At 40.8% G+C, this 23,899-nt stretch overlaps 1 protein-coding gene across 2 annotated transcripts in view; it reads left to right on the top strand.

Annotated features, from left to right (window-relative positions):
- The window catches only part of LOC144512626 (E3 ubiquitin-protein ligase Midline-1-like), a 50,138-nt gene that overhangs the window by 5,134 nt on the left and 21,105 nt on the right, over positions 1-23,899 (top strand). Inside the window, exon 1 of one of the 2 annotated variants that reach the window (XM_078243450.1) lies at positions 11,603-11,879. The exons of the other annotated variant lie outside the window; for it this stretch is intronic. The gene's annotated coding sequence lies outside the window, so the exon portion shown is untranslated. Of the gene's footprint in view, positions 1-11,602; positions 11,880-23,899 lie in introns of those variants that run through there. 2 annotated transcript variants of the gene reach the window in all.

Below are 23,899 nucleotides of genomic sequence, written 5' to 3'. Positions count from 1 at the left end.
CAGTGCTTGTGCGTCTTCGTATGCCATTGATTAACGCAGCAGCTTGGTGTGCATACTGCTGCCTGCATTAATTGGCTCTTTGATTAGCTAAAACTCAAAAGTCAATGTCTGGCTTACAAGCAGAAGTGGATCGATGTGTCCTCGTGGAGAATTCATAAACTGGGAGAACAGTGTCGGGAGAGCTGTTCCCAGAGCTGGAAAAGTGGAGTTCTACATTACAAATGTGGCTAGAAATGAGCACTTTTATCACTGTATCATAATATTACATCATGTTCCCCCATGTAATTCCAGGAGAAGTTGCTTTCTAATTATGGGGAGCAGGTTTTTCCAGATGCAGCGTTGTGATTTGTAACTAAAACCTCAAAGCATATCAGCACGCTCTCATTCATTCCCCTTCACACTATGAATGTTGGGGTGACAACAAAAATTCAAGATGTGCTTTGACTTGTTCGGCTCCACTGAGAGAAAATAAAAATCTGATCTGTCTAAAAACATCAAGACAAGAAAAATTAGGACTATAGCTGGCAACGGAATGGAGACAAAAGATGTTCCGTGCCACCTCTCACAACATTGCCACCATTAAATCCCCAAAAAATGAAAACATGGTGGCGCACCCAGGAAACACAATCTTAGTCAGCATGTACAAATATTATTACCAAGACAAACAATATAATAAAGGCAGCAAAATAGTATATTGTCCAAACACAAATCCAATGTGGAGACTTGTAAAATACAAAGTGCACAAGGCAGCCTTCATGACCGGTTATAAAAAAACGAAAAAATGGATTTGTGTGCTGTCTGAACAAAGCAAAGCAGTCTAATAGATGTTTACTGGAGATTTGATCACTTTTGGTGAACATCAGATTGGAGGGAAAACCACAGAAGGAATGTGTCTAGTCAAAAGGATCACAGTCACTTAGAAACCACACCGTTTTGGAAAATTGTACACACATGCAGTTCTAAAGGGAGCTTTCATTTAATTATCTTGAAGGATAATTCAACTATTTAAGTGCCATGTGAACTGCAAAAGTTCGGCCAAATCGGGGCGAAACCAACAAATATCTATTTCCTTAAGAATGTATAGACATTATTCTGACTTTTGTTACTGAGTAGATTGAGGCATGGGCTTAATACTGGCCAATACTTCTTGGCCAGGTCGCCGTTGCAAATGAGAACCTGTTCTCAACGGCCTACCTGGTTAAATAATAAAAAAAATGAAATAAAATAGAAATACACAATGACCCTTTCCTAGCTTTTGAAAAGTGCTGTGGATGGTTATTGATCAATCTCTGAGGTCAATGCATGTGCAAGTGTGTATGTGTGTGTGTGTGTGTATGGGGCAGGCAGTATTTATCTGTGCTGATGTTAGAAGAATAGAGACAAAGTGATGGCTCAGCCTGAGGGGACAGCTCAAGCTCAATCTTTAAACAAGACATGTAGAGAAGGCAAGCGACCATGTTAGAAGCAAATGTCATTCACTTTAAGAAGCATTGTCCCCTGGGATGCACCTCTGAAGGCCAGCACATCTACCTGTGTGTGCCTGGCTGTCTGCCTGTCTAAATACTGCATTAGAAGTGACACAGCTATTTGTATCTGCCTCTTGAACCTCCTACATTTGTTTCTTTTAAATTCTATTTGTGAGTAATGACATGTAGGAGTCGGTATGCGAACCCTGCTCTTAATGTTGCACTTCCTACACTGTAAAAAAAAAAAGTGCTGTCAGTGAACATAATCCAGGCAGCAACAACTGTATGTGCCCCATCAACAACATACTGTAAATGGCAAAACAAATCAGGAATATGTACATTTCTATAGGAGACAGGGTTGCATGCGCACATATTCCTACAGTATGGTCGTGAAGATGATTTCCATTGCCTTGCATTGCATCAATCATGATTTATCAAATAGGTACAGTGATAGTTGCCTGCCCTACTTCTGTCATTCAAATACTCAGATGAAGGGGTATGAGTAAAAAGAAAAAAAAAAGAAAAAATGAATGAGCTTCTTTAAAGAGTGTTTGACGATATACTGTATGCACTAGCCAATCTTGATATCCACAAACGTATATTAATGAGTAACTTTATCAATCAATTTGAGAGTGATCGCAGGTTCCAGTCTTGGGTTTTGATTCGTAAAAGATGAGACAACCCCTTTATTTACATTTGGATCACGGATGCCTTTAAGTAAGCCCTAACCCTACTAAAATAGATGCTTTATTAAAATCACAGCTAAGCCCAATATACTTAATTAATAATTCAAACCATTAATGATCTAACTGAGACCATCATTTATTCCATTTATAATTCATGGCCGTCTTATACTGTAGTCACGCTGCCATCACACTGTACGAAGCCCCCTCCCCATCTTCATACAAAATGCATGTCCTTTGATTAATATTCCGACTTCCGATTCCTCTTTCATAGTCATCTGCATTGATTGCCAACATCTCCGATTCTTTCCACGACCACAGATGATATAAGCTTTTTATATTCACTATAAGCAAAGTGAGATGTTCCCACTTCCTACTTTTTATATATGTGTGAGTGAGTGTGTGCACTCTCCCTGTCACAAGTGATGGCAGGCCCATAAATCTGAATATTTTCTCACTGTCAGGTGGACTATAATACATTGCATTACACACACACACACACACACACACACACACACACACACACACACGGGAGGTCGGAGAGACTGACTTTCACTTATAACTTATTCAAGTTTCACGCTGTCATTCGGCACACCTGGGAAAAAGTCAATTTTTTTTCACCGTGGGAAGGCTTATCTAAAGCAGCAGTATATGACTTTCAAATAACAACTTGCTTTTCAAACACCCTCACATAGTGTTTCCTATTACCTCCTACATAGCTCCAAATGACAGAGTTGCACTGCCCAAACTGTGGTACGGTATTATCAATGCATTTTTGTGCCCACAATAGGAATCTGTGTCCCAGCTGGAGCAGTTTCAGGCTCAGCTGTTTGAATCATTGGCACTGGATTGGAGAGATTCAGCCTGAAAGGTCACCAGTGCTGCTATGTGATGCCAACTTCCAGTTAGCCTCAGGTTATTTCATGGCCTTGTTGATTACCGCATTAATTCTACTTGAGCTTTTATACCGGTTCAGCGTAAAGCACTTCAGATTTTTTTTTATTTTATTTTTTTTTATTAGGACTGTGATTATACTGAAAGGCAATGCTTGTTCACCAGCCAATGGTGTTTGCTGTCCTTTATACATGAGCTTGTGTGACCGAATGAGGAGTTATACAACTTCCTGGGACAAATGGTGAAGTGATTGGGTGTGAAATACAAGCAGAGCATTGTGGAGAGATATGTTCATGTACTAATTGGAGGGCTTCACGTTGAACCTAATGAGGACAGCAGTTTGAATATGACTGTACTTCACAGGAGAATACGAGGACATAATGATCTTCCTTTCTCCCACGAACTGCACATATATTTTAAATTAGATTTGCTTTTACCCCGGGCTCAAAGGAAGAGAAGTGACGAGAATTTTCTACGGCTCATCACACCCTTATTTCACTCAATACAACAAGGCAGCTATACTGCACTTTACTCCGTGTGAGAATTTTAATAGATAATGTAGTGACGCCTGAAGTAGCACATTAGCTTGAAGACTCAACGATGTGTGACAGTGACCGCCTGAGAGCCTGTTGATGCAACTCACGTGGTGCATGGTATCCAGTGACATACATATACATGCAGCGGATGTGCAATTTCATTGTGTTAATTAAACCTGCAAGAATTTAATCTAGATATTGATTGGGATAGGTAATGGTAAAGCAGGTCAAATAATCACCCCTTTCGCACAAAAATTAGCTTTAAAATAAAAAATGTATTTTTATGAGTACTGAAAAATTAAGCCATTGTGGAAGTGGAAAAAACTGCAGTTCCTCCAATGGCCACTTGAGGCTGCTTTCAAAAGCGAGTCAATCGTTATAGACCCCCATGTAAATATGCCCAACTTTACAGCAGAAATAAACATGTATGCAGGCTGGTGCAAAAAATGGTTTTGGCCTCTATAGCTAATTTCACCCTTCATGACAACTATATGGGGGTTAATTTCACCCATTCAAATTATATTAATGGTGTGCCGCTTTGAGTGAAAGCTAGCTGCCATCACAGGAGGCAGGCACTGCCACTTTAAGCTTCATTTTGGCTCTTCAGAAACCTATGGGTGACGCCATGGAGAATACGTCCATATTTTATAAAGTCTATGATTTTGACGCTTCACTGCATATCGCCATCGGGTCATCAGCTTTGTTGACCTTCATACAGAGCTTTAGCATTGTTTGGACCCTTTACAAACAGCAGACGGGTCAGGAGAATACACGGATTAGTACGTCTGGATATCTGCTGATATGGTACTGTAGTATTGGTACCCACACCAAAATGAAAAAAAATTCAATATCTTACTTTAAGAAATGAAACTTATATTTTTCTACAACCACTTGTTAATAATGTTCCAAACGTGACACCTCAGCCAGTTCCAATCGCTGATGAGGAAGAGCGTGAGATGCAGTTGAAAGCTCCAGAAAAGCTAGCAGGCTTTTGTTAACTCTTAAAAGCATTTTTCTTATAACAAGTGATGATTTTGAGTCTTCTTGGGGATTATGTCGAGTTGTCATGGTGTGCCAGCTGGTGTGGGTTCGTGTCGAGGGCGAGCAGCTAGGAGGTGACTCTTCTGTGACAGTTTTAGGACACAGTTTTAGGCCTGCTGGCAGCTAATGATGATGCTGCCTGACACCCATATATATATATATATATATATATATATATATATATATATATATATATATATATATATATATATATATATATATGTTTCTCAGTATGTGTGCCCTTGCGTGCATCATTTTGTGTTCGCTTTTGGGCATTTAAGTGTCTGTGTGCTTGACTGTGTATGGGTCTATTTGCATTGATGATGTCGCACTTAATTTCTTCCGTGTGACAGAGAATGCCCTTAAGCCATTGCTGCTGGTGAATGCCTCAGATTCAGGCAATGTATCTAGATGTGTGCGTGTGTGTGCGTGCATAATGTACAAAAATCGCTACTGGATGCTCTGAATTTGATCTAAAATCTGACAAAGAACGCCCTTTCTTGCTTTATGTCCTGGATGATGAGGTTTTTAAATCGCATCCACTTTGATGTCATGGTTGAAAGGAGCAGGCAGGGTAAAGATGTTGACGACTACTGTTGATTCAGAGTTTTTTTATTACTCACTCTGATCTCAGTTGCCTCATGGTCCTTGTTACATATTCACAAACAGCAGTGAATCAAAATATTTCTGTTGATCGGCTGACCGGTTTGATTCCCTGACTCACAATGGCATTTGAAGTAATGTGCGCAATCTTCCGTGTCCTTTTTTAAAAAGAATCTTATGGCCTGTAAGCTTTTGAAGCACCAGAGGGAATGTTTCTGACAGTTCACATACACAGATGGACATGATTGCACACACACTCCTCAGAATCCCTGTTTTTCAAGTATTGAATCGTCAGTGATAATGAATAGTCGCAACTACTCTCAGTGGGCATATTTAAGAAAGGGTCAGTTCACCCAAACTACAAAATAAAGATACTCCTAGTTGATTTTATACAGACTGTTTTAAATGTTCAGTTCCCTCATGATTTACGACTACACTGCAGACCAAAAAACATCTATTTAAGAGAAAATAGTGCAGCTACATTTACGGTTTATTACCTAGACTTCTTTATCTCTCTCGCTCTCCCCATCCCTCTTCCTCCATCTCTCTTAATCTGTCTGTCTGTCTGTCTGTCTTGCTCCCCCTACCCCTCCCATCTCAAAATCAGTTTTTGGGGGCCTGCTTTCTTTGTATTGGTTTCTCTCTGATTAGATCGGTTCATTCACAGATGTCACTTGACAGAGACAGATAGCTCCCAGACTCAACAACAGAATCTCCTCAACTAAACACACAACGCTTCTTTCCTACTTTCCTGTCTGTGCTCGGCTGGTACCAGCTGTACATCTTCCCCTCGCTGATAAAAGCCAGCGCTTTATTGTCCGCATGTGAACTCACTTAGAAGGCCAGAGGTCAGTTTGAGGGGAAATGTGTTTGGCATTTCTCCAAAAGGGGCCTTAGCTGTGATTACCGAATTGCTTCACACAAAGGTCACAATTTCAGACAATTTCTTAAGGGCCCGGGTGAGACCCGACTACACTCCGTGGCAAATGTATATGTCAGCTCTACAGAATATCTCCCAGCCTCTCATGAGTCATGCAATATGAATGTATATCTAATGTATTGTCCAAGATAGCGATCAGTGACTAGGGATGGTTTTAAGGCACTGTATATCTAAGTCATAAAGATGCCTCTGGAAGATATGCTGATGGAGCTCATGGTTTTTTTACTGTAAAATATGTGGGTGTTTGGATCGAAGGATGCTGGTTTTGCATAGACTGAGACCCATTTAAGTGTTGTGGTCACGTGTCCATCTGCACATGTGTGTGATGTAAATCCTGCAAATCTCGGACTACCTACAGCGTCGGTGCCCTCTGCAAAGGTCTTGGTCGTAACCTTGTCGTGCTTTATCCCCGTAATGGTCTCACCCCAAGAGAGGAGACGGTCTCCGCCGCATTCCACGCATTCCTGGTTGTTAAAAATAAGTCCTCTCTAAACTCAGTAAAAGCCAGCTTTCCTAAATTCAAAGAGTTGTTATGGAAAGGTTGGAAAATGAAAGGGCAAGAGAAGTTCCCCCCTACATTTCATAAATAAATGAGCTAAGGTATAAAGTAAACAATAAAAACACATGTTTAAAGACGTTTTACTAGCTTTACTGTCACAGCATCTTCGGTGCCATTGAAAAAGTAAATAAAACCAACAATAAAACCTGAGTAAAATCAAAATATGCAAAATAACTGCATTACATAGCCAAAAACCTCACGGGATAGTTTAAGAGCAAAACAAAACCACAGTGTCATCATCTCTTTTGGCTATATTTCTGTGCAGGAATCTTAAAAGACAACTACATGTCCATTGTGCGTGTCAAATTAGGATTCTGAACTCAATACCCCCCATCTCTACTTGCACAATGTCATCTGGAGCACAATCGTAATATCACCAGGGGCAAGACGGGAACATATAGTTCAAGGTGAAAAACTCGACTTTGCGGTGTTGAGGTAGAGGACGCTTGACAAAGCTTCAGCTACTTCCTCTGCTGGGAGACTTGAATAAATGAACAGGCCTTGTGTCTGTGCGCTTTAATTCTGAAGAGTGCTGTTGGATAACTTCCAAGGGGGAAAAGAATAACTTGCAAATGCAAGCACTGTGCAGTATCTTTATCTATATTCTGGCATCAATGAAATAAGATAAGGTGAGCCTGTATTCTCCACAACGGTCTCCCTGCAGGTTAAAAACTTTGAATAAAATACTAAAATGGACTTTTTTACGATGGTCCACATACAAAACACAATCTTGCAATGTGTTGAGCTTTATTTGCATGCGATTTCTATAGTTGCAGTGCTCTTATTGCCGCCATACTTTTTGCATTAAAACGCTGACTAAAGGCAACAGCAGTAGAGCTTGTTGGATGGTGAAACAGTGTCTGTTACCACATCTTTCTGACATCGGAGGGACTGTGTTCAACAATTTCTGTATCCAACATTTGCCCACATTATGCATTGATTGGCCAGTGTGGAGGTGAGAAATCAAGCAGGGTTATAGGATCTCTCTAAACGTGCGTGCCATTATCTCCATGTTTAAGAAATTATTGCACCTTGCCCCAGCTTTTCCCTTTCATGTGGCTGGAGCTGGGCCTTCATTGTTTAGTTGGTTACTTAGAGATGGAGCTTTATTTTCTGTTCTTTATTATCATTTTTTTTTTTTATGTTTAAAAAAATCAAGCTTCGGCATGAAAGTCCTATATACCAACCCTAAATCATTTATTTTGTTCATAAATTCAGCCTTTCAGAGGTCTATCATTATAATATCTCTAATGAGATGCTGTAGTTTGGCTGGCTTCAAAAGAGATAAGGTAGAAATCACTTTCAAAGAATGTGAAAGGGTTTTGGGGTAAAATGTTGATTATTTCCTTTTCCATTTCAAGCCATATGAAATTGTATCAATCTACTGGTAGCTAATTTGTAAGTGAAAATGAATATTATTACTCACATGCTTGAAAGTGTGACCTTCAGACATACATTCTGATTTCACAACACCATACATATTCAACATATTCATTCTCAGTAGTATGAATTGAAGAAAAAAAAGAAAAAAAAAGTCTACATTGACGTCAATGCACTAAGTCAATGCACTAACTATGCATGTGCCTACATTTTCCTTCTTGCTGGGGTGAGGGAACACTTCATGTCTTGGGGGACTAGTAGAGTGTTGAGAAAGTTAGCGGTCTTGCTCTTGCCGGGAACTGACTCGAGATGGAAACTCTTTCCCTGTCCTTTTCCAGAGAAACATTCTTAAGGATCCGCCTCAGCCCGACTGATCCCACTCCAACCGCCAGAAACACACACAGCCACAATCCCCACAACAGCGCACACATCCAAATACTGTACATGGACACACACAGGGTACTAACCGTCCACCAGGAAAAAGCTGTATATAAAACATGCCATCTACACCCCTGCTAATGGCCATGTAGCACATTCTTTTTTGTTTAGGTATAACATACCTCCATGATCATTTTTTTTTTTTTAACTTCGGGGGAGAGATTTGTGTCAAAACTCTTCACTGAATTCACTAAACAACATCCATTTGAGCTATTAGAGTCAAAGTGGTGAAAGAAAATTTGAAACTGACCTTACAGGAATTCCAAAACACTTTATCTTGAAATGTCTGTCAGGGCTTGGCTTTTCAGTGGTGCATTCAATTTTGGACACGCTTTCTGGAACTTATCAGACCCAAACAAACAGTTCCATTTGATGCACAAAACTTAATTTTGGGCCAAAAGGCCATTTCTGGCTCTAGGATCATGCAGTCCAGGAAGGAATTAAACCCATAGCTCTTTGTGAAGTAAGAACCATGTCCTACACTTTCAATAACAGGACTCACTCCCCTAGGGCAAAATGTTAGGGCTCATTTAGGATATAGCAACCATTGAGGAGCCTGCTTAAAGAGGATTCTTTTTTTCCCCTCTTTCGGTTATGAAGAATTGGCAGGACTAAAAGCAGCATCCACAGTGAATAAGACATGACTGGGAGGTATGCACCGGGACGGCTGGTGCCTGCTAAGGATTTCTGATCAAAGATTGCAGTTTTGGTGGGGCAGCTTGCCTTGTGTGGGAGGGTAAATGACTGACTCAAGATTAATTTAAGCTTCTTTCCTTGTGGGCCGCATAAAAAAGGGGGGGGTTGTTTTTTTATGAGTAGCAGCCAAAAGAGCTGAAGTTTCAAGGTAGGACAGCCGGGAGACATTAAAAATGACAAAGGTTAAATCGCTGCTGAGGACGTGTCATGGATGCAGAAGTGGAGACAGATGAACGTTTTCAATTAAGTAAATAACAGTTCCAAAGCACCAACTCCATCAGTACGACTACGACTCATAGCTACTACATCTTTGCTTTGAGTTTCTCTAACAGGCTATTTTCACTCACTCATTAATTGCAATCAGTTCTACTTTGCTGTTTTTTTGTTGTTGTCTAATTGGTGTTCTTTCCGTGTTCATGTCATGTGAAACGGATGGCAGAGATTCCCAGTCAGATGCATTTCAGCTTTAAAACAAGTTTGTACTTGTACTTGTATGTTGGCACATTCTGCTGTCATAGCTGTTTTAAATAACAAAAAAATCTTATAGCAGCCACACTCACATTCTTTGTATGCATTTAATGCGAAACATCTGCAATAAGAACAAAAAAACAACTAAGTAGAAATGATTGGAGTTAAGTGTGATGAGTAGGCTATGGCATGACCATGTTTTTGTATTGATTGAGTTGGTGCATTATGCTAAATTAACCATGTGAGCTGTGAGAGTGCAGAGGCCTGTACTACGAAGCAGGATCAACATGCCCTGGATTTATTTCAGTTACCCGGCTTCAACAAACCTAACAACCGCTGTGTCACGACGGTCGTTAACAACTAGTTCAATCCAGCGACAGGCACGTTCACATAAAAGAGGCACGGCCAATCGCAAACATCTTCCAGAGCCGCATATTATACATCAGAAGAGCAAACTATAATTCTACATAAATATGAAGAACACGAGTTTACAGGCGACGCTGTAAATGCGTAAATCACATAAACGCTTATCAATATCACTTCCCCATCAGTCAGGCACAAGATCTGACCATAATTACACAAGTGCTTTCCATAAACTGCCGTTGCTTTAGTCTATTATTTCAGTTGCAACCTGCAGTGGTAAGCGATCGTGAGAGCAAATAAAAAGATATAAAAACATAATTCAAACCGATGTGTGGCATTGGCAACACACGGCTCAGGAAGCCAACAAATGGCCTATACGCAATTCCCTCTGCTGGAAATCTATATCTTTCATAAAAATACCCATCAGGCAATGTTAACGGGGTTATCTGTCTCTAAATGTTTTAACTTTTATGAGCGCACCTCTCCCTCTCTGCGCACCAAGCTCCACCGGATATTCTAAGAACGGCGACGCCGTTATCAATCGAGTATTGATTGGTCAGTAGGCGGTGCTTTTACACCGGTTGATCTCTAATCAACAACATAACCTGCTCCCAAGCAACTACCCAATAACAAGTGATCCCCCATCTTGATACACAAAACCCTGGGTTGAACCTGAAGTTACCTTGTTAACGCCAAATCTTGCTTCGTAGTACAGGCCTCAGGTCATTTCAACACCCTTAATGTTTATTTTTTAATAAGCCTTTAAAGTTGTCACACAAGCCATTTGTTTATGCACCTTCCATTCAATGAAATTGTCCCACACTCAGCCCTGAAAATGGATGACACGGTTCCAATGTGGGTAATGAATACTGAGCAGAGCGATTACAAACTGCTAACAGCGCACAAGAGCGATGCTGTGCAACTGCAGGGAAAAGTTTCAACAAAAGGAGATTGCACCCAAAAAGGTATGCTTGAATTTGTCATACATACTTCAATACTTCAATTGAAGTGAATGGGAGACAGAGCAAATACTTGCAGCACGTAAGTTTAATGTGACTGCACTTTTGGGGACTGGCTTTATTTGTTCGTGCTGGGCACAAGACACAACTTGGCTATTAATTGAACACCAGATTTGAGAACAAATAGTAAAAAGGTGTAAAGATCACAGGGAGGTCCTTTTACTCCAATGCAAGATGCAACTTGGCTTTGGACTGCCTGCATGTGTACTATACACATGTCCACATATGAGTGTGCATGCAAGCGAGCATATGCGCAAGAACAAGTACACATGCACACAAACACACAGATCTTCTATAGGACACATCTGACTGCAAACTCACACTTGCACACAGCCGGCCCAGACTCCACCCCCAGTGGTTCAATGATTGGCCTACTTAGAGGCAGGGCAGCCCACTGGCAGATTTGAATACAGGGTAACAGAGAGGGAGGGATGGACGGAGAGGAAGAGGAGGGGAGATGGAGGAGGGCGGTGCACTAGTTTTTCCCCTGCTCTCTGTGTGTCTCTATCTCTCTCTCTCTCTCTCTCTCTCTCTCTGCTGGGTCAGGATGGAAAGGCTTACACAGGCAGGGGAGGAAACATGTCATGAGAGGTGATGACACAGCCACGGAGACTTATCCACATCCTCACTGACTCCCAAGTTCGCTGCATGCCGCCACCGCTTCTGCTGCTGTTAGCGCGTCCCACAGAGGAGAGAGAGAGCCAAAGATAGCCTCCACTCTCTCCCCACCTCTCTCTCTCTTCCTCTCTTTTTCACTTTGTTTGTGGATGATGGGATTTTAATCATGTGGAAGGTAAGAGGAGTGGAGGAGCTTGTTTTGTTTTCTTATTCAGACTCTATTACAAGGGGCCTGTCTCTGTGGGAGTTCGCGTTCCTCTTAGTTTACTTAAGTCTGCGAGTCCCTGGGGGATTCCCACATGCTTTCACCCTCCATCTCAGCTCAGATTGTATTCTCAGTGAAAATGAGGAGTGGAAGCGTTGAGTGCCAGCATTACTGGAATGATAATGATAGAGCAGTGGGTTCGGGACTCAGCCAATGAGTGCTGTGGAGCCATCTATATCATGGTCTAGAAGAAACTTCAGCAGAAACAGTTGCTGAATTCACATTTATAACAAGGTGTCTGTTTTTACTATGTGTGGTAAATGATTATGAATGAGTCGTTTATTCCGGATTGCTTTAAATGCATCAGTCTTTGACTTCTGAGTCAGCTTTACAAAAACTTTAATTTTGTGTTTTATTCTCCATGTTTAGCCCCTAAAACATACCATCAACTATAGATTTTGTGAAATGGTTATATTCTTTTGTGAAATTTGAATCTGATTCTTAAGGTTTCACAGGTATCGACTGTGACGCATTTGAATATTGACCCAAAAAACACATCAAATTGTGTGTGTGTGTGTGTGTGTGTGTGTGGGTGGAGGGACGTCGCATGTGAGAGTCTGTTTTGTGTGACCCAATTTCAAAGAGCCACTGTGTTTTGGTGGTTGCTTAATGCCCAAGATACACAAAGACAGGAGACAGTGCCTTAAGGGATGCTTAAAATGTGTGTTTACTTGAGTGTTGTGCCAGGGTGTGTGAATATAAAACTGCTTCAATAAAAAAAAAAAAAAAAAAAAAAAAAAAAGAATGTAGGTCCTGAATGGTCTTTCTTACACTTAAGAAGGAGGAAGTCTAACAGTTCGACGGGAGAGGACACATTTAGCTGGATGGCACTTTTTTCCTAAATTATGTCTGTTTAATGCAAAATACTTTTATCCACATCAGTGCATGCTATACACTCTGCATGTTATTCGTCATGTACAATTGTGTGTTTTACTGAATCCTCCCAGAGGTCAGGTTATTCAATTTCATAGCATCTTCTGTGTGCTGCGGTGTGTTAACAGTATCTGTGTGTGTGTGTGTGTGTGTGTGTGTGCGCGCGCGCACATATGTGTCTCGTGGGTGCTGAAGCGTGTGTGTGACAGCTGGCTGCCACAGGCTCAATGCTACTACTGATCCTTCTCACCTGCTGTGGGTCACAGGGATCAAGGAAATCCAGGTTCAGTGTTTGATCTACGCAAAAATGGGAAACTTAGGGAACAAAGTCTGCTATACTGTACCTGCAGTTTAAAGTACTAGATTAAGGAATGATGCGTGCAACTTTGACCAAAGCAAAGCCAATGCATTACATAGAAGCATGTGCGACTTTTGCGACAGCTTTCTTAGATTTAACTCTTTTAAGTTTTTGAAAAGGCTTGTAGAATGATATCAGATTTGACCTACAGTACAGTGACTGTGTAGATCATATATAGTGCTTTGCTCAAATGTATCCATAAAAAGTTTAACTTTCAGTCCATAAAAGTTTGCCATATCCCACATTTGCTTTGACAAATAGAGACTAGGAAGTACAAAACAGCTTTGTCTGATGTTTGGTTTGCAGTTGTCACGATGCCGACCGATATAGCAACAATAGTATTGTTGCCGTTTCTTTTCCTGTCCCCCCCGACATGTTTCTGTGGCATTGTCAGCCTGGGCGGGCTTGAGAAAAGCATCTTAGCTCTCAGATCCTTCTGGGTTTGTTTTTCCCCACCTGAAGATTGACTGTGGGAACCACGTAGACAAATATAGCGAAGGCGGTATTGTCATTTCATTTCCTGTGTGAGGCACATCTGTCAGTTTGTTTAGACTTTGTAGGAGGGAAAGGTGCACTCTTTTTGCTTGGAGTGTTGTTGCTTTAAATCACAAGGAAAAAAACAAAACGTTGTTGCTGGTTGCTGATAGCATTAGCCACCTACATCGCCCCCTAAATATCCTGTTATCTCACCAGCGTGTAGCTTACATGATAAAAAGGGGGAGGGTGTAACTCAGTAGACCCTTATCTCTCTCTAATTGGTTAATTTGATCTTCAAAGTGTCAGTAGTCTCCCACTTCAGATGCTTGAGGGGAAAACTGCTAATTGCTATCTAAACATCCTTCAAAGGGACAAAGACTGGAATACTTTTTTCACTCATCCTCCCCCCCCATTTCTACTCCAGTTCAGTTCACTTTATTCACCCTAGTGCATTCAGCCTGTGCAGTCCTGTGGAGAGGATAAGTGGTTCCTCAAACCTTTTTTTCTTTTTGCCGTTGTCAGAAGCCTCTACAGTAGGCTAAGTAAATCTCCACAAAAATAAATAATCATTTCGTCCAGTTTGCGCTGCATGCTAATTTAAGAGATAAAAAAGCAGAAAAGCACCAGATTGTGCTTTACTAAATGCTTGCCCCAGCAAAAAAGGCTCCAACACTGGTTTCTGGTATAATTTGCAATACACTTAATTCATGTTTTTCTTTCTTTTCAGTGCATTAGTGCTCATTGTGCATCATATTTCAAACTACACCACAGTTATTCTGAGTCTCATAACTTTCTTGCAGAACTCACTGCACTGCATGTAAAAATGTCCTCAAAACCAAGCCAAAGCTCACATGCGCTGAAGTCTTTGACAAAAACCTGACTTGCAGTTTAATCCTTCAGAAGCAAACGATAATCACTACATTCTTTGAGAGCGCTCTTAGATAAACAACCTTTCACAGGTGACAGGCACACCGCCGCTTTAGTTATTCTCCTCTCCAGATTGGGAGTTTGAAGATTTGTCGCAGCCATTTGATATGTGCCGAGGGTTTTGGTTATTCTGCTGCAGGCCGGTAGATCTTAAAAAGTCAGATCACATCATTTTGTAATATCTGCCACGTGAGGGGCCTCTGGAATTCAATATCATCATGTTTTTTTTTTCTTTACATTCCTTCCATTCGGATTCAATGTAAACACTGATCATGTCACGTCTCACTTTGCTCTGAAAAGTCATTCATTCTCCAAAAAAGGCACGCTTCAAAAGCATGTGTAATTGTAAGCACATTCCAATGCTGTCCATATGTTGGGTGTTGTGACATACAAGGTGCTCTATGAAGCAGGGTCATTGTAGGCATGCTCAGGTTAAACTGAGGCCACATGTGCAAAGAAACAGGTTTCTTGAGGAAATAGAAGTCCAAGCCAACTTTTATCAAGTCATTTATGTCTATAATTGAGACCTGAAATCCCTATTTTCTTCAAAAAATCTTCTTGTTTTCCATAAAATCATCTTGTTTCACACATTTTCTAGAAGTGAGTATCTTGAAACATGTTGCTGCCCTAGAATCAAGAAAAATATCCAAATAGTTCACTTCAAATGAAAAAAGGCTGCCTCTGTCACATAACGCATGACTCCTTTTGCAGCTACACTGTTTGAGCCATGCAGATGCTGCATGCTTGCCATTTATCCCGTTAGTGCTCTGTTCATACATGCATTAACTAGCTTACCTCATCTGCCAGCTCTCTGGGGCCGCTTTCATGCTGAAAACATTTCATTATCCAATCAAAGTTGCGATCATAATCTAGTACTCTGGGGAATAACTGCTATTTAATCACTTTCATCTCCGCCAGGGGATCCTAAGCACATATTTTGAGGAAACATTAATGCATTATAGAATAATTGTGATCATGGAGGGAAGCATTAACTAAATTTGTGTCTAAAAGGAAATGTAGTACACGTGTGCTCATTAGTTAATAATCCATCATCCAAGGCAGCACTCTATATATTTTGCCATCCCGACAAGATTAAATGAAGCCATGTGAGTAAGTGATAAACCAAATACTCGGGTGGGATTTTGCTAAAAAAAAAAAAGAAGAGGCAGAAAAATGAAACAGATGTAACCTTGAAATGCATCATGTCTGGCTTTCACTATCTGACAGTAACTGGCATTTTTCTTCCATCTAATATTCCCGTCACTGTATGTGTATGTATCGCGGGTGTGAAGATCCTTCACCCGGGCTTGTTTTTGTCCCGTACTGTATAATCTCTGGCCCCCAAATACTTCACATGTGGCACTATACCCAATCTGGGTCACACATGCAATTATCTAGACAGACCCTGCCACACACCACCCTTTATCGTAATCACTAATAGCCTCGGCATCCCAGACTACGACCAGCCAATGCTGTTAGGTGTGACTGCTGGCTTTGGAACATAAAAGGCCGTGATTGGTCACAGCTAGCGTGGTAGGAAGCGGATTAGGGATCAACATGGCAGGTTGTCTGGAATCAGACAAAGACTGTGTGTGTGTGTGTGTGTGTGTGTGTGTGTGTGTGTGTGTGTGGGGGGGGCAACAGTTAGTGTTGTTAACTTGCTAACAATCCAGAGCATGTGCTGTACTGGGGAGAGGAGAGGAAGTTGAGAAGGAGGGATGTGAAGAGATGAGAGAGATTCTGAAAACTAATTCTCCCTTGAATTTGACATCTGAAAGCTCCAAGCTTTTTATCGCCAGTCTAAAAGAGGAGTTTGGACTTCTTTAGCTTTACCTCCGGGCATGTTCAGCACCAAAGTATGCTTTTTCTTCCTCTGTCCTAATTGGACTTTCAGCACCTTCACCTGCCAGTGTGCTGTGGACTATATAAAATGAATTTCTCCCAGCGCTTGCGCTGCAAGATTTATCACATACTTCCTACAAGCTGTGCCCAAGACAAATAATTTGCAAGGAAACGCTGTAGAATAATATTTGGACTTTGCTCCACATGGCGGGGGTGGAGCATATTAGCACTCTTTCTGCATGGCTGCATCTGTACAGCGTATGGAGGACGATGAAATCCTTTTTTCGTGAAATAAAAATCAATGTGAATCAACCTTGGCAAAGAAAGCATGACCCTGAAAAGACAACGTGTTCTCACCGACTCTGCGAGGTTGAGGGTTAATCTCTCATTGCGCGCTATCCGATGCTGCTATGAAAGCAGATTATCCCATAAACGGTTGAGGGATCTTTAAAATTCTTCGACAGATTGGAGGTAAACAAGGTGTGGAAAGGTTTAGATATCGTTAAATATGGAGAAGGGGAAGTTTTTAAAAAAGGAAAAAAAAAAAAAAAAAACTGTTGTGTTTTATAATTCACAAAAAGTGTCAATAATTTATTGACTTTGTCTGTGTGCTCCGACTGTTAATGTAGGTGATGTTTGTGGGCAAGTGTAAACCTGGTATTCCAGATGATGATTTGCCATTAGCTGTAGTGGTAAAATCTCATGGTCATGGTCGCAGATCATATGGGGTTCTTTGGTCCGACAATGTGGCATTATGGAGGCTGACAGGCAGAAATGATCATAAGCTTCAGATGGTTTGCCAAATTATGCTCAGCTTCAGATGGTTTGCCAAATTATGCTCAGCTTCAGAAGGTTTGCCCTCTTTCGCTTGGTTCCAAATTTCGCTTGTTTGCCATGTTCTGCCTCCTGTGAGTTAAGAGAGAATTGGAATGATACACACACACAGTATATGTTGATTGTGTGAGCCAGGTCAATGGGGATGACCTACTTCTGAGTCCTGCTCTGTGGACTGCCACAGCCGCTCACGTCAACTCAAACAGACCCCATCCACCCACCCAAATGTGTTTTTGGGGTAGTTAAATAGCCTTTGGCTGTTTAGTATAATTACTTTGAGTGATTTCTTGTGTCGCATCATTTACTGGGAGTGATCTGTAAATGGAATCACTGCCCACTGCTATGGAAGAGTACAACTTTCTCAGCTCAATTTGTCAAAGAGATGGTGTGGTTGAACTATTAATTTAGCTGAAGCAGAGTTTAAAAAAGGACAATCTAAAGTCAGAGGCTTTTATTGTGAAAGCGTTTGAAGAAGAAACTGTGCGTAGACCCACAATTATTAGCAGTACATCAGCATTATGAGCGGCTTTATGTATTATGGAGTACCGCAGGAACAACTCACATTCCTTTCCCATTTAAAAAAAAAAAAAACAGCTTGTTTTTATCTGCATCGTGCTCTTGTCAAATCACTTTTTAGAAAATGGATAGAAAGAGCTCCTATGAAAATTTAAACAGCTTAAACTGTGAGTGGAAGGGAAAGACGCAACCTCCTTAGACCCAAAGTCAATGAAAGATTTAAAAGTAGAGGGCAGACTAATGGGGGAGGCAGCCCAAATATAAACAGGAAGAGAGATCAAAAGTGGAGGTTTAATTTCTGAAGTGCTTCATTAGCTGTTCTCATAGACGAGCTTATATGTTTTCAGTCAGTGGAGCCAGTGGACAACCTTCAAAATATGAAAAGTGAAGGTTTCATTGACACACGAAAAATGATCTTTAGCAAAAGGTTATTTGCTGACATTTATGGATCAAAGACCATAGAGCAAGTTTTGTTTCAAAATAAAACACCATATATCAGGGCAATGACATTTGTACCTCTGAAAATAGAAATGTAGCATTTTGGACTTTGGTTACACGATCCTGTAACAGGAGAGGTGCAGAGCAATGAAAACTGCCAGGAACAGAAAGAGAAAACGAAACAGGAATCGGATTCTTTTAAAGTGACGAGCATCTCTACCACAGATCCTCTAACGCACACCAAAGCATATCACATCTCTCAGGTCTTGTTTTGTGATCTGTATCGGGGAAGGATAGGGAACAGGGATTACAGCCATGTTCAGAGTTCCACAGTGCAGTAGCAGAGTTTTATTATCAGTAAAAGTACTGTCCAAATTACTTTCTTGTGGTTTAAGTGATTACATTGCAGTGGTATAGTTCCCCATTGCACTACCAAACGTGTATATTTTCCTGTTCTATCGTGCCGCTTTTAAATTCTTCATTTAGATTCCATAATAGGCGATTGGTTTTCAGTTCATGCTAGTACACTGTGAAAGTCAACTTGACTTATAAAATTGACCTGAATAGGCTGTCTCCAGCTGAGTCTTTTAAAAAGGGGTCTTAAATATGCACTTGATGGCTACATACTGTACATGCTAAAAGATTGAAGCTGCATGTCCCGGGCAAAAAAGTCAGAGTTCTCCGTATCATCGTCCCTACTTTGAGTCTCTCTCCCTCTTTTCTTTGTCATTGCTCATTAGCCAAATTCAACCTCCCAGACCCATAGAAGTCCTTTTTCTGTTCTATTCTCTTATGTCCTAATGTCTGTATGTTTTATCACCGTCCAATTGTCCTATGTCTTCTTGTAATGTTTTACTGCACAATTGTCCTGTGTTTTTTTTTGTAAAGTTATTGCACGAATAAAACAAAAAAAAAAAAAAAAAAAACTGACACGGGAAAAAAAAATGAAGAAATAACATCAAGGGGTCACTGACGAGAGTGGAAATATTACCTATGAAGTTTCAAGTTGCACAAAGCCAAATAAAACTGTTAATTAAAGAGAAAGGAAAGAGATATAAAAGGAATAAATACAATTTGTTCATACCTTCTCTTACATAAGTATTGCCATAGTGTGGCGGATTCATCCCCTGCTTACTCAGCTTTATATTGCCCCCCACTGAAGAGTATTGGTACTGATGTTTCAGTGGTGCCAGCACAAAAAACAAGCCTTTCACACACAGTGGCAGCTCTGACAGTCAAGATGCACAAAGTAATGGTGGGAAAGTAAACAACTTTGCCTGGATTTGATTTCCTCCTCCAGTCTGAATGCCCTTCTCACATTCCTGTTCTCAATTCCTCTTTCCTCCTCTCCCTCTGTTACACTCTTCCTCCTATTTCCTCTGTTTTGTGCCATGTCATCTCCATGCATGGTTCAACAGTGTCACCTATGGTGTGCTGAGAGGCATTTCACCCTGTCTCACCTGCCAGTTTGGGTTTGGTTTTGTTACTGTGCATGTCAACTTTAGGTTTGTGTGTGTGTGCATTTCTGTGTCAAAATGAGGTGGATTTATTATCTTTATCTGTTAGTGCCTCCAGGTTCCCCCGCCTGTCAAGCAGTAACCTGTCAGAGCTCCATCATTGTCGAACTTTGCCGGCTTTGTCAGGAACTTTTTTCTGTACTCTCCATGCTGTCTGCTGTTTATGTTACCTGGCTGACAGCTGCATCAATCTTACAGTAAATCTGCTTCTTTAATATACCACCATTAATTCTTTACAATGCTCAATGAAAGGTACACAGCCCGTACATTACTGCACGAGATTTATCTGGGTTTAATAAAGAGATTGAGTTTCTCATTTTGACAATCAGGCTATAGACATGCATTTAGAACAAAAAAAAATAAGAGATTTTAAGTGGAAACACTGCTTAGAGCAGAATCTGTTCAGGCTGTATCCAATAAGAGTACTGTGGAGCAGGACTTTACAAGTTAAAATAAGGTGTTACTATGTTAGAAGGGAAATTAGCCAATGTAAGATTATGGCCATATTAAACCTGTTGTAATTTAATCCAGGTGTTCCAACACTAACTTTAGCTTATTGCTGAGTTTCAACAGTCCTCAGTTTCAACAGTCCTCAGCTTTATTGTCCGTGGAGTGCAATTCAAGTGCTTAAATGCGTATTTCTGAATACCAACTTTATTATTAATAGAACGTCTACTCGCCTCTAGCTTATCCATGAGTTTAGAATTTTTGGCATGATGCTGCATCAAACTAAAAGCTACATTAATTGATTTTTTTGTCCATTTGGGGGCAGTAAAACAAGCTGAAAACAGCCTGTCATCACCTAATGGTAAAACATGTGAGCATACTGTTGCATATTCACGCATCCAGCAGACGCAAAAGGAACATTAGCATTGATTTGGAATCGTTTATGGCCCCTCAACAAATTTAACACCAATATTCACTCTACCTTTCACTAGACCCTGTGCTAGAGTTCCCTGTGGGTTTGTTACTTCTAGCAAGCCCTTTAACATAATACCAGCCATTTGAATCAAGGCTTGTTTGTGAGAAACTATTGATGATTGATTGTGAAGTTCGACCTCTAGTAGCGCTATAGAGCGTTTCTTCAAAAAAAAAAATTGTTTTCTCGTGCGTGCAGACGAGGATGCAGGGATGATTTGAGTGTCTACATGTTCTGAACTGGCAAATTGACCAAAAAAGGCTAGCAGCATCATGATATACTGAATTCCTTTGGAATTACAGCTCTCCCAAGTTTTACCGGAGTGTCAACAAATAGCAGTCCTCGCTGACAAAATAACACCTGAAGGAGGCTTGTTGGTGCTTTAGAAAAACTGCTGTGCATTTGTGGGAATGCGAGTGAGTGTGAGTGTGTGTGTGTGTGTGTGTGCATCTAAGGATTTGTTGTGTTTACAGTCCCTCCCAACACATACATTTCGTTTGAAGCGTGTTTGCTGAATCACTTCCATCTCTCCCACTCAATTTCTATCCTTTACTCCCTTTATGTCCTTCCATATTTGCATCATCTCAAAAGGTGGCCTTCTCTTTCTTATTTTGAAATAAGAGATCAAAGTTGACTGACTCCGTTTTTATATTAAATCTAAAGTTGTTTTTCCCCCCCCCCCCTCTCCTTCCATTTACTGATCCTGCAGCTCATCTGCACTGCAAAGGAATGTTATCTGGCCTGAGATATTATGGGTGACTTAGTTTATCTGCAGCACAGAGGATGAAAAGAAACCATGAATAAAGATGACGAGAGAGTGAATAGGAGGGATATTCTGAGCGTGGCAGTCCACTCAGATGCACACAAGCATAAGCTCAGTAAACAGTGACATCTGCTGAAAATACCACACTGCCTCAGAAATGCACACACAGTATTTAATCTCAGGAATCATTAGGTCGTTGTCAGTCATGATTTGTAGAGGTTTTTCTACCAGAATTAGTATTAATTGGAGCATTGTTTATAGCATTAGTTTGCATGTTCACTTACACTCATAATTAACACATTCACTATATGTTCGTTGCATTTCCTTTAATACATTCACACACAAAAAAATAAATAAAAATTGTGTCGTCTGATCTTGAATAGATTCTATTTGTGCTAGTCTTATGTATATATTGCTTCCTTTGCTTCTGCAGTGATCCATTTTCTTCAGCGTACATGATCCCATTTAATGGACGGGTTTGAATAGGTTTCATCTAATCTTGAAATTATTTTTTTTCCCGGCAGTTGTGAAATGCCCATTTGCTGCCACAAACTATCTGACATTAACAGCCCTCTGGCTATTTTCATCACCGAAGAAGGAACAAAGAAAGCAGAACGTGCATGCACAGTTGAATTTTTTTTAACTTAAAAGTCAGAGACTCAAAGTTAACTTTTGGACAGACTGATGGATAAGACTGATTGGAAGTAACTGAGACGTCGCCCACACTTACTAATCTGCTTACTGATGTAGCCTACTTATCACACTAAATGTAATATATCTGGTTTTAAATTAAAGAAACAATTAACTAAACAGTTTCCAGGGGAACAGGGATTGCAAATTAAGGCCGATTTATGCTTCTGCGTCAAATCGACGGCGTACCCCCGCAGACCCCTCTGCGTCTACGCCGGACCCTACGCCGTGGCCTGACGTGTACCTCTCGAAAAATTTAACTACACGGCCGTGGCTTGGTAGCGTTGCATTCCCCCCCCCCGACTCATTTCCTGGTTCTCCTTCTCCATAAACAACATGAAATCAAGGAGAGGGTTAACTTTTCCTGCTACAGATTTCCCACCGTGGTCAGAAAACAGAGGGGAGACACTTTGATTCTCTCACTATGACTCTAGTCATCGCGTCACTACTCGCTCCAAAGCCGCCCCCACACACACACACACACACACACACACACACACACACACACACACCTCCGCAGAACCATAAAACAGCCTTTAGCCTTGGCTAGAAATCCTAGATCCAATGCATCTGTACCACATTATAATATGTTACAATGTTTGCATTCTCCCTGACAAAGAAACTAATACAATAAACAGCAGCCATAAGTGTTACATAGGTGATTCTCAGCACACAGAGTCAGACATAAATCAAAACTCCGCTCCTCTGCAGGAGGACAAATGGGCATGTGCACTTAATTACCAATTGACTACAGCTGTGCCTGCAGCTGCCACTCCTGCACCCAATATCAACACCACGTCCCTTTGTCACACCAGTGCTGAGTTCTCAAAACTAAATATCAGTTGTAATAAAATGATTTGAACAAGACTTTGCTCCCCTACACAGTTAACTTTCTAATCACTTTTAAAGCCAGGAGTTCCAATGATGGAATGCAGGTTCACCTTTACTACAGGGAATACATGAACAATTGCCAACTGGCTGCTGCAGCAGCAACTACTGCCCAATACATTAGACGGGTTTTGAAAACTCTTCCTTGATGGTGCATTGTAGAGTCGGCTGCAAAAAAGCGCAATCTTGTTAACCCGAGCTTTGTAGAAACGTGTCGCTGCTTGCAACTGCAGAGCGAGCAACAATAAGAATGATGACAGGGCAGAAATGGGTCAACTGCATGTCTGTAGCATGTGGCTGAAACAAAAGCCACGAGACAACTGTATGTCTGGCAGTCAGCGTACAGTAGAGACTCAGAACAGCTCATGTTCCATTTTCTCTGGCTTGTCAATATTTTTCTTCTTTCTGGTATTTTCTTTCAGTAAGAGAATGATGATGATGTGTGAATTTTCAGTGTGCAACTGGATGCATTTTGGGTATTCCATAGAAAAGGTTTAAGGCCGGCAAACTGTACATGCTATGACTTGGAAGGTCTTAACTCCTGCTTCTTTGATGGATTTGCTGACATTGCTTTTGTCAAGTTTCGTACTATGCATTGTCCTCAGTTTATTTCTGGTGTGTTTCTTTCTGTTGAAATTTATACCTAATTATTGCATTATTGTTGGGTTATGTTTTAAAGATCTAAAAATGATAACGCTTCTCTAGTTTTAATATAAATTGTCCCTCACAGGACTTAGAAAATCCAGCATTTAACACGCCATTCTTTAAGTCCACTCAGTGGTCTGCTCCATTGAGATACAAGTCCTCCTAAGAAAGCAGTGAGAAGTAAGCCGTTTCACACCATTTAATCACAAATCCCTGTGCTTTCCTTTCCCTTTTTTCCCCCCC

This window comes from Sander vitreus, chromosome 24 (genome assembly GCF_031162955.1).
Source record: "Sander vitreus isolate 19-12246 chromosome 24, sanVit1, whole genome shotgun sequence".
NCBI lineage: Eukaryota > Metazoa > Chordata > Actinopteri > Perciformes > Percidae > Sander > Sander vitreus.
The sequence above is the reverse complement of the archived record's forward strand: the minus strand, read 5'-3'. Positions and strand labels throughout refer to the sequence as shown.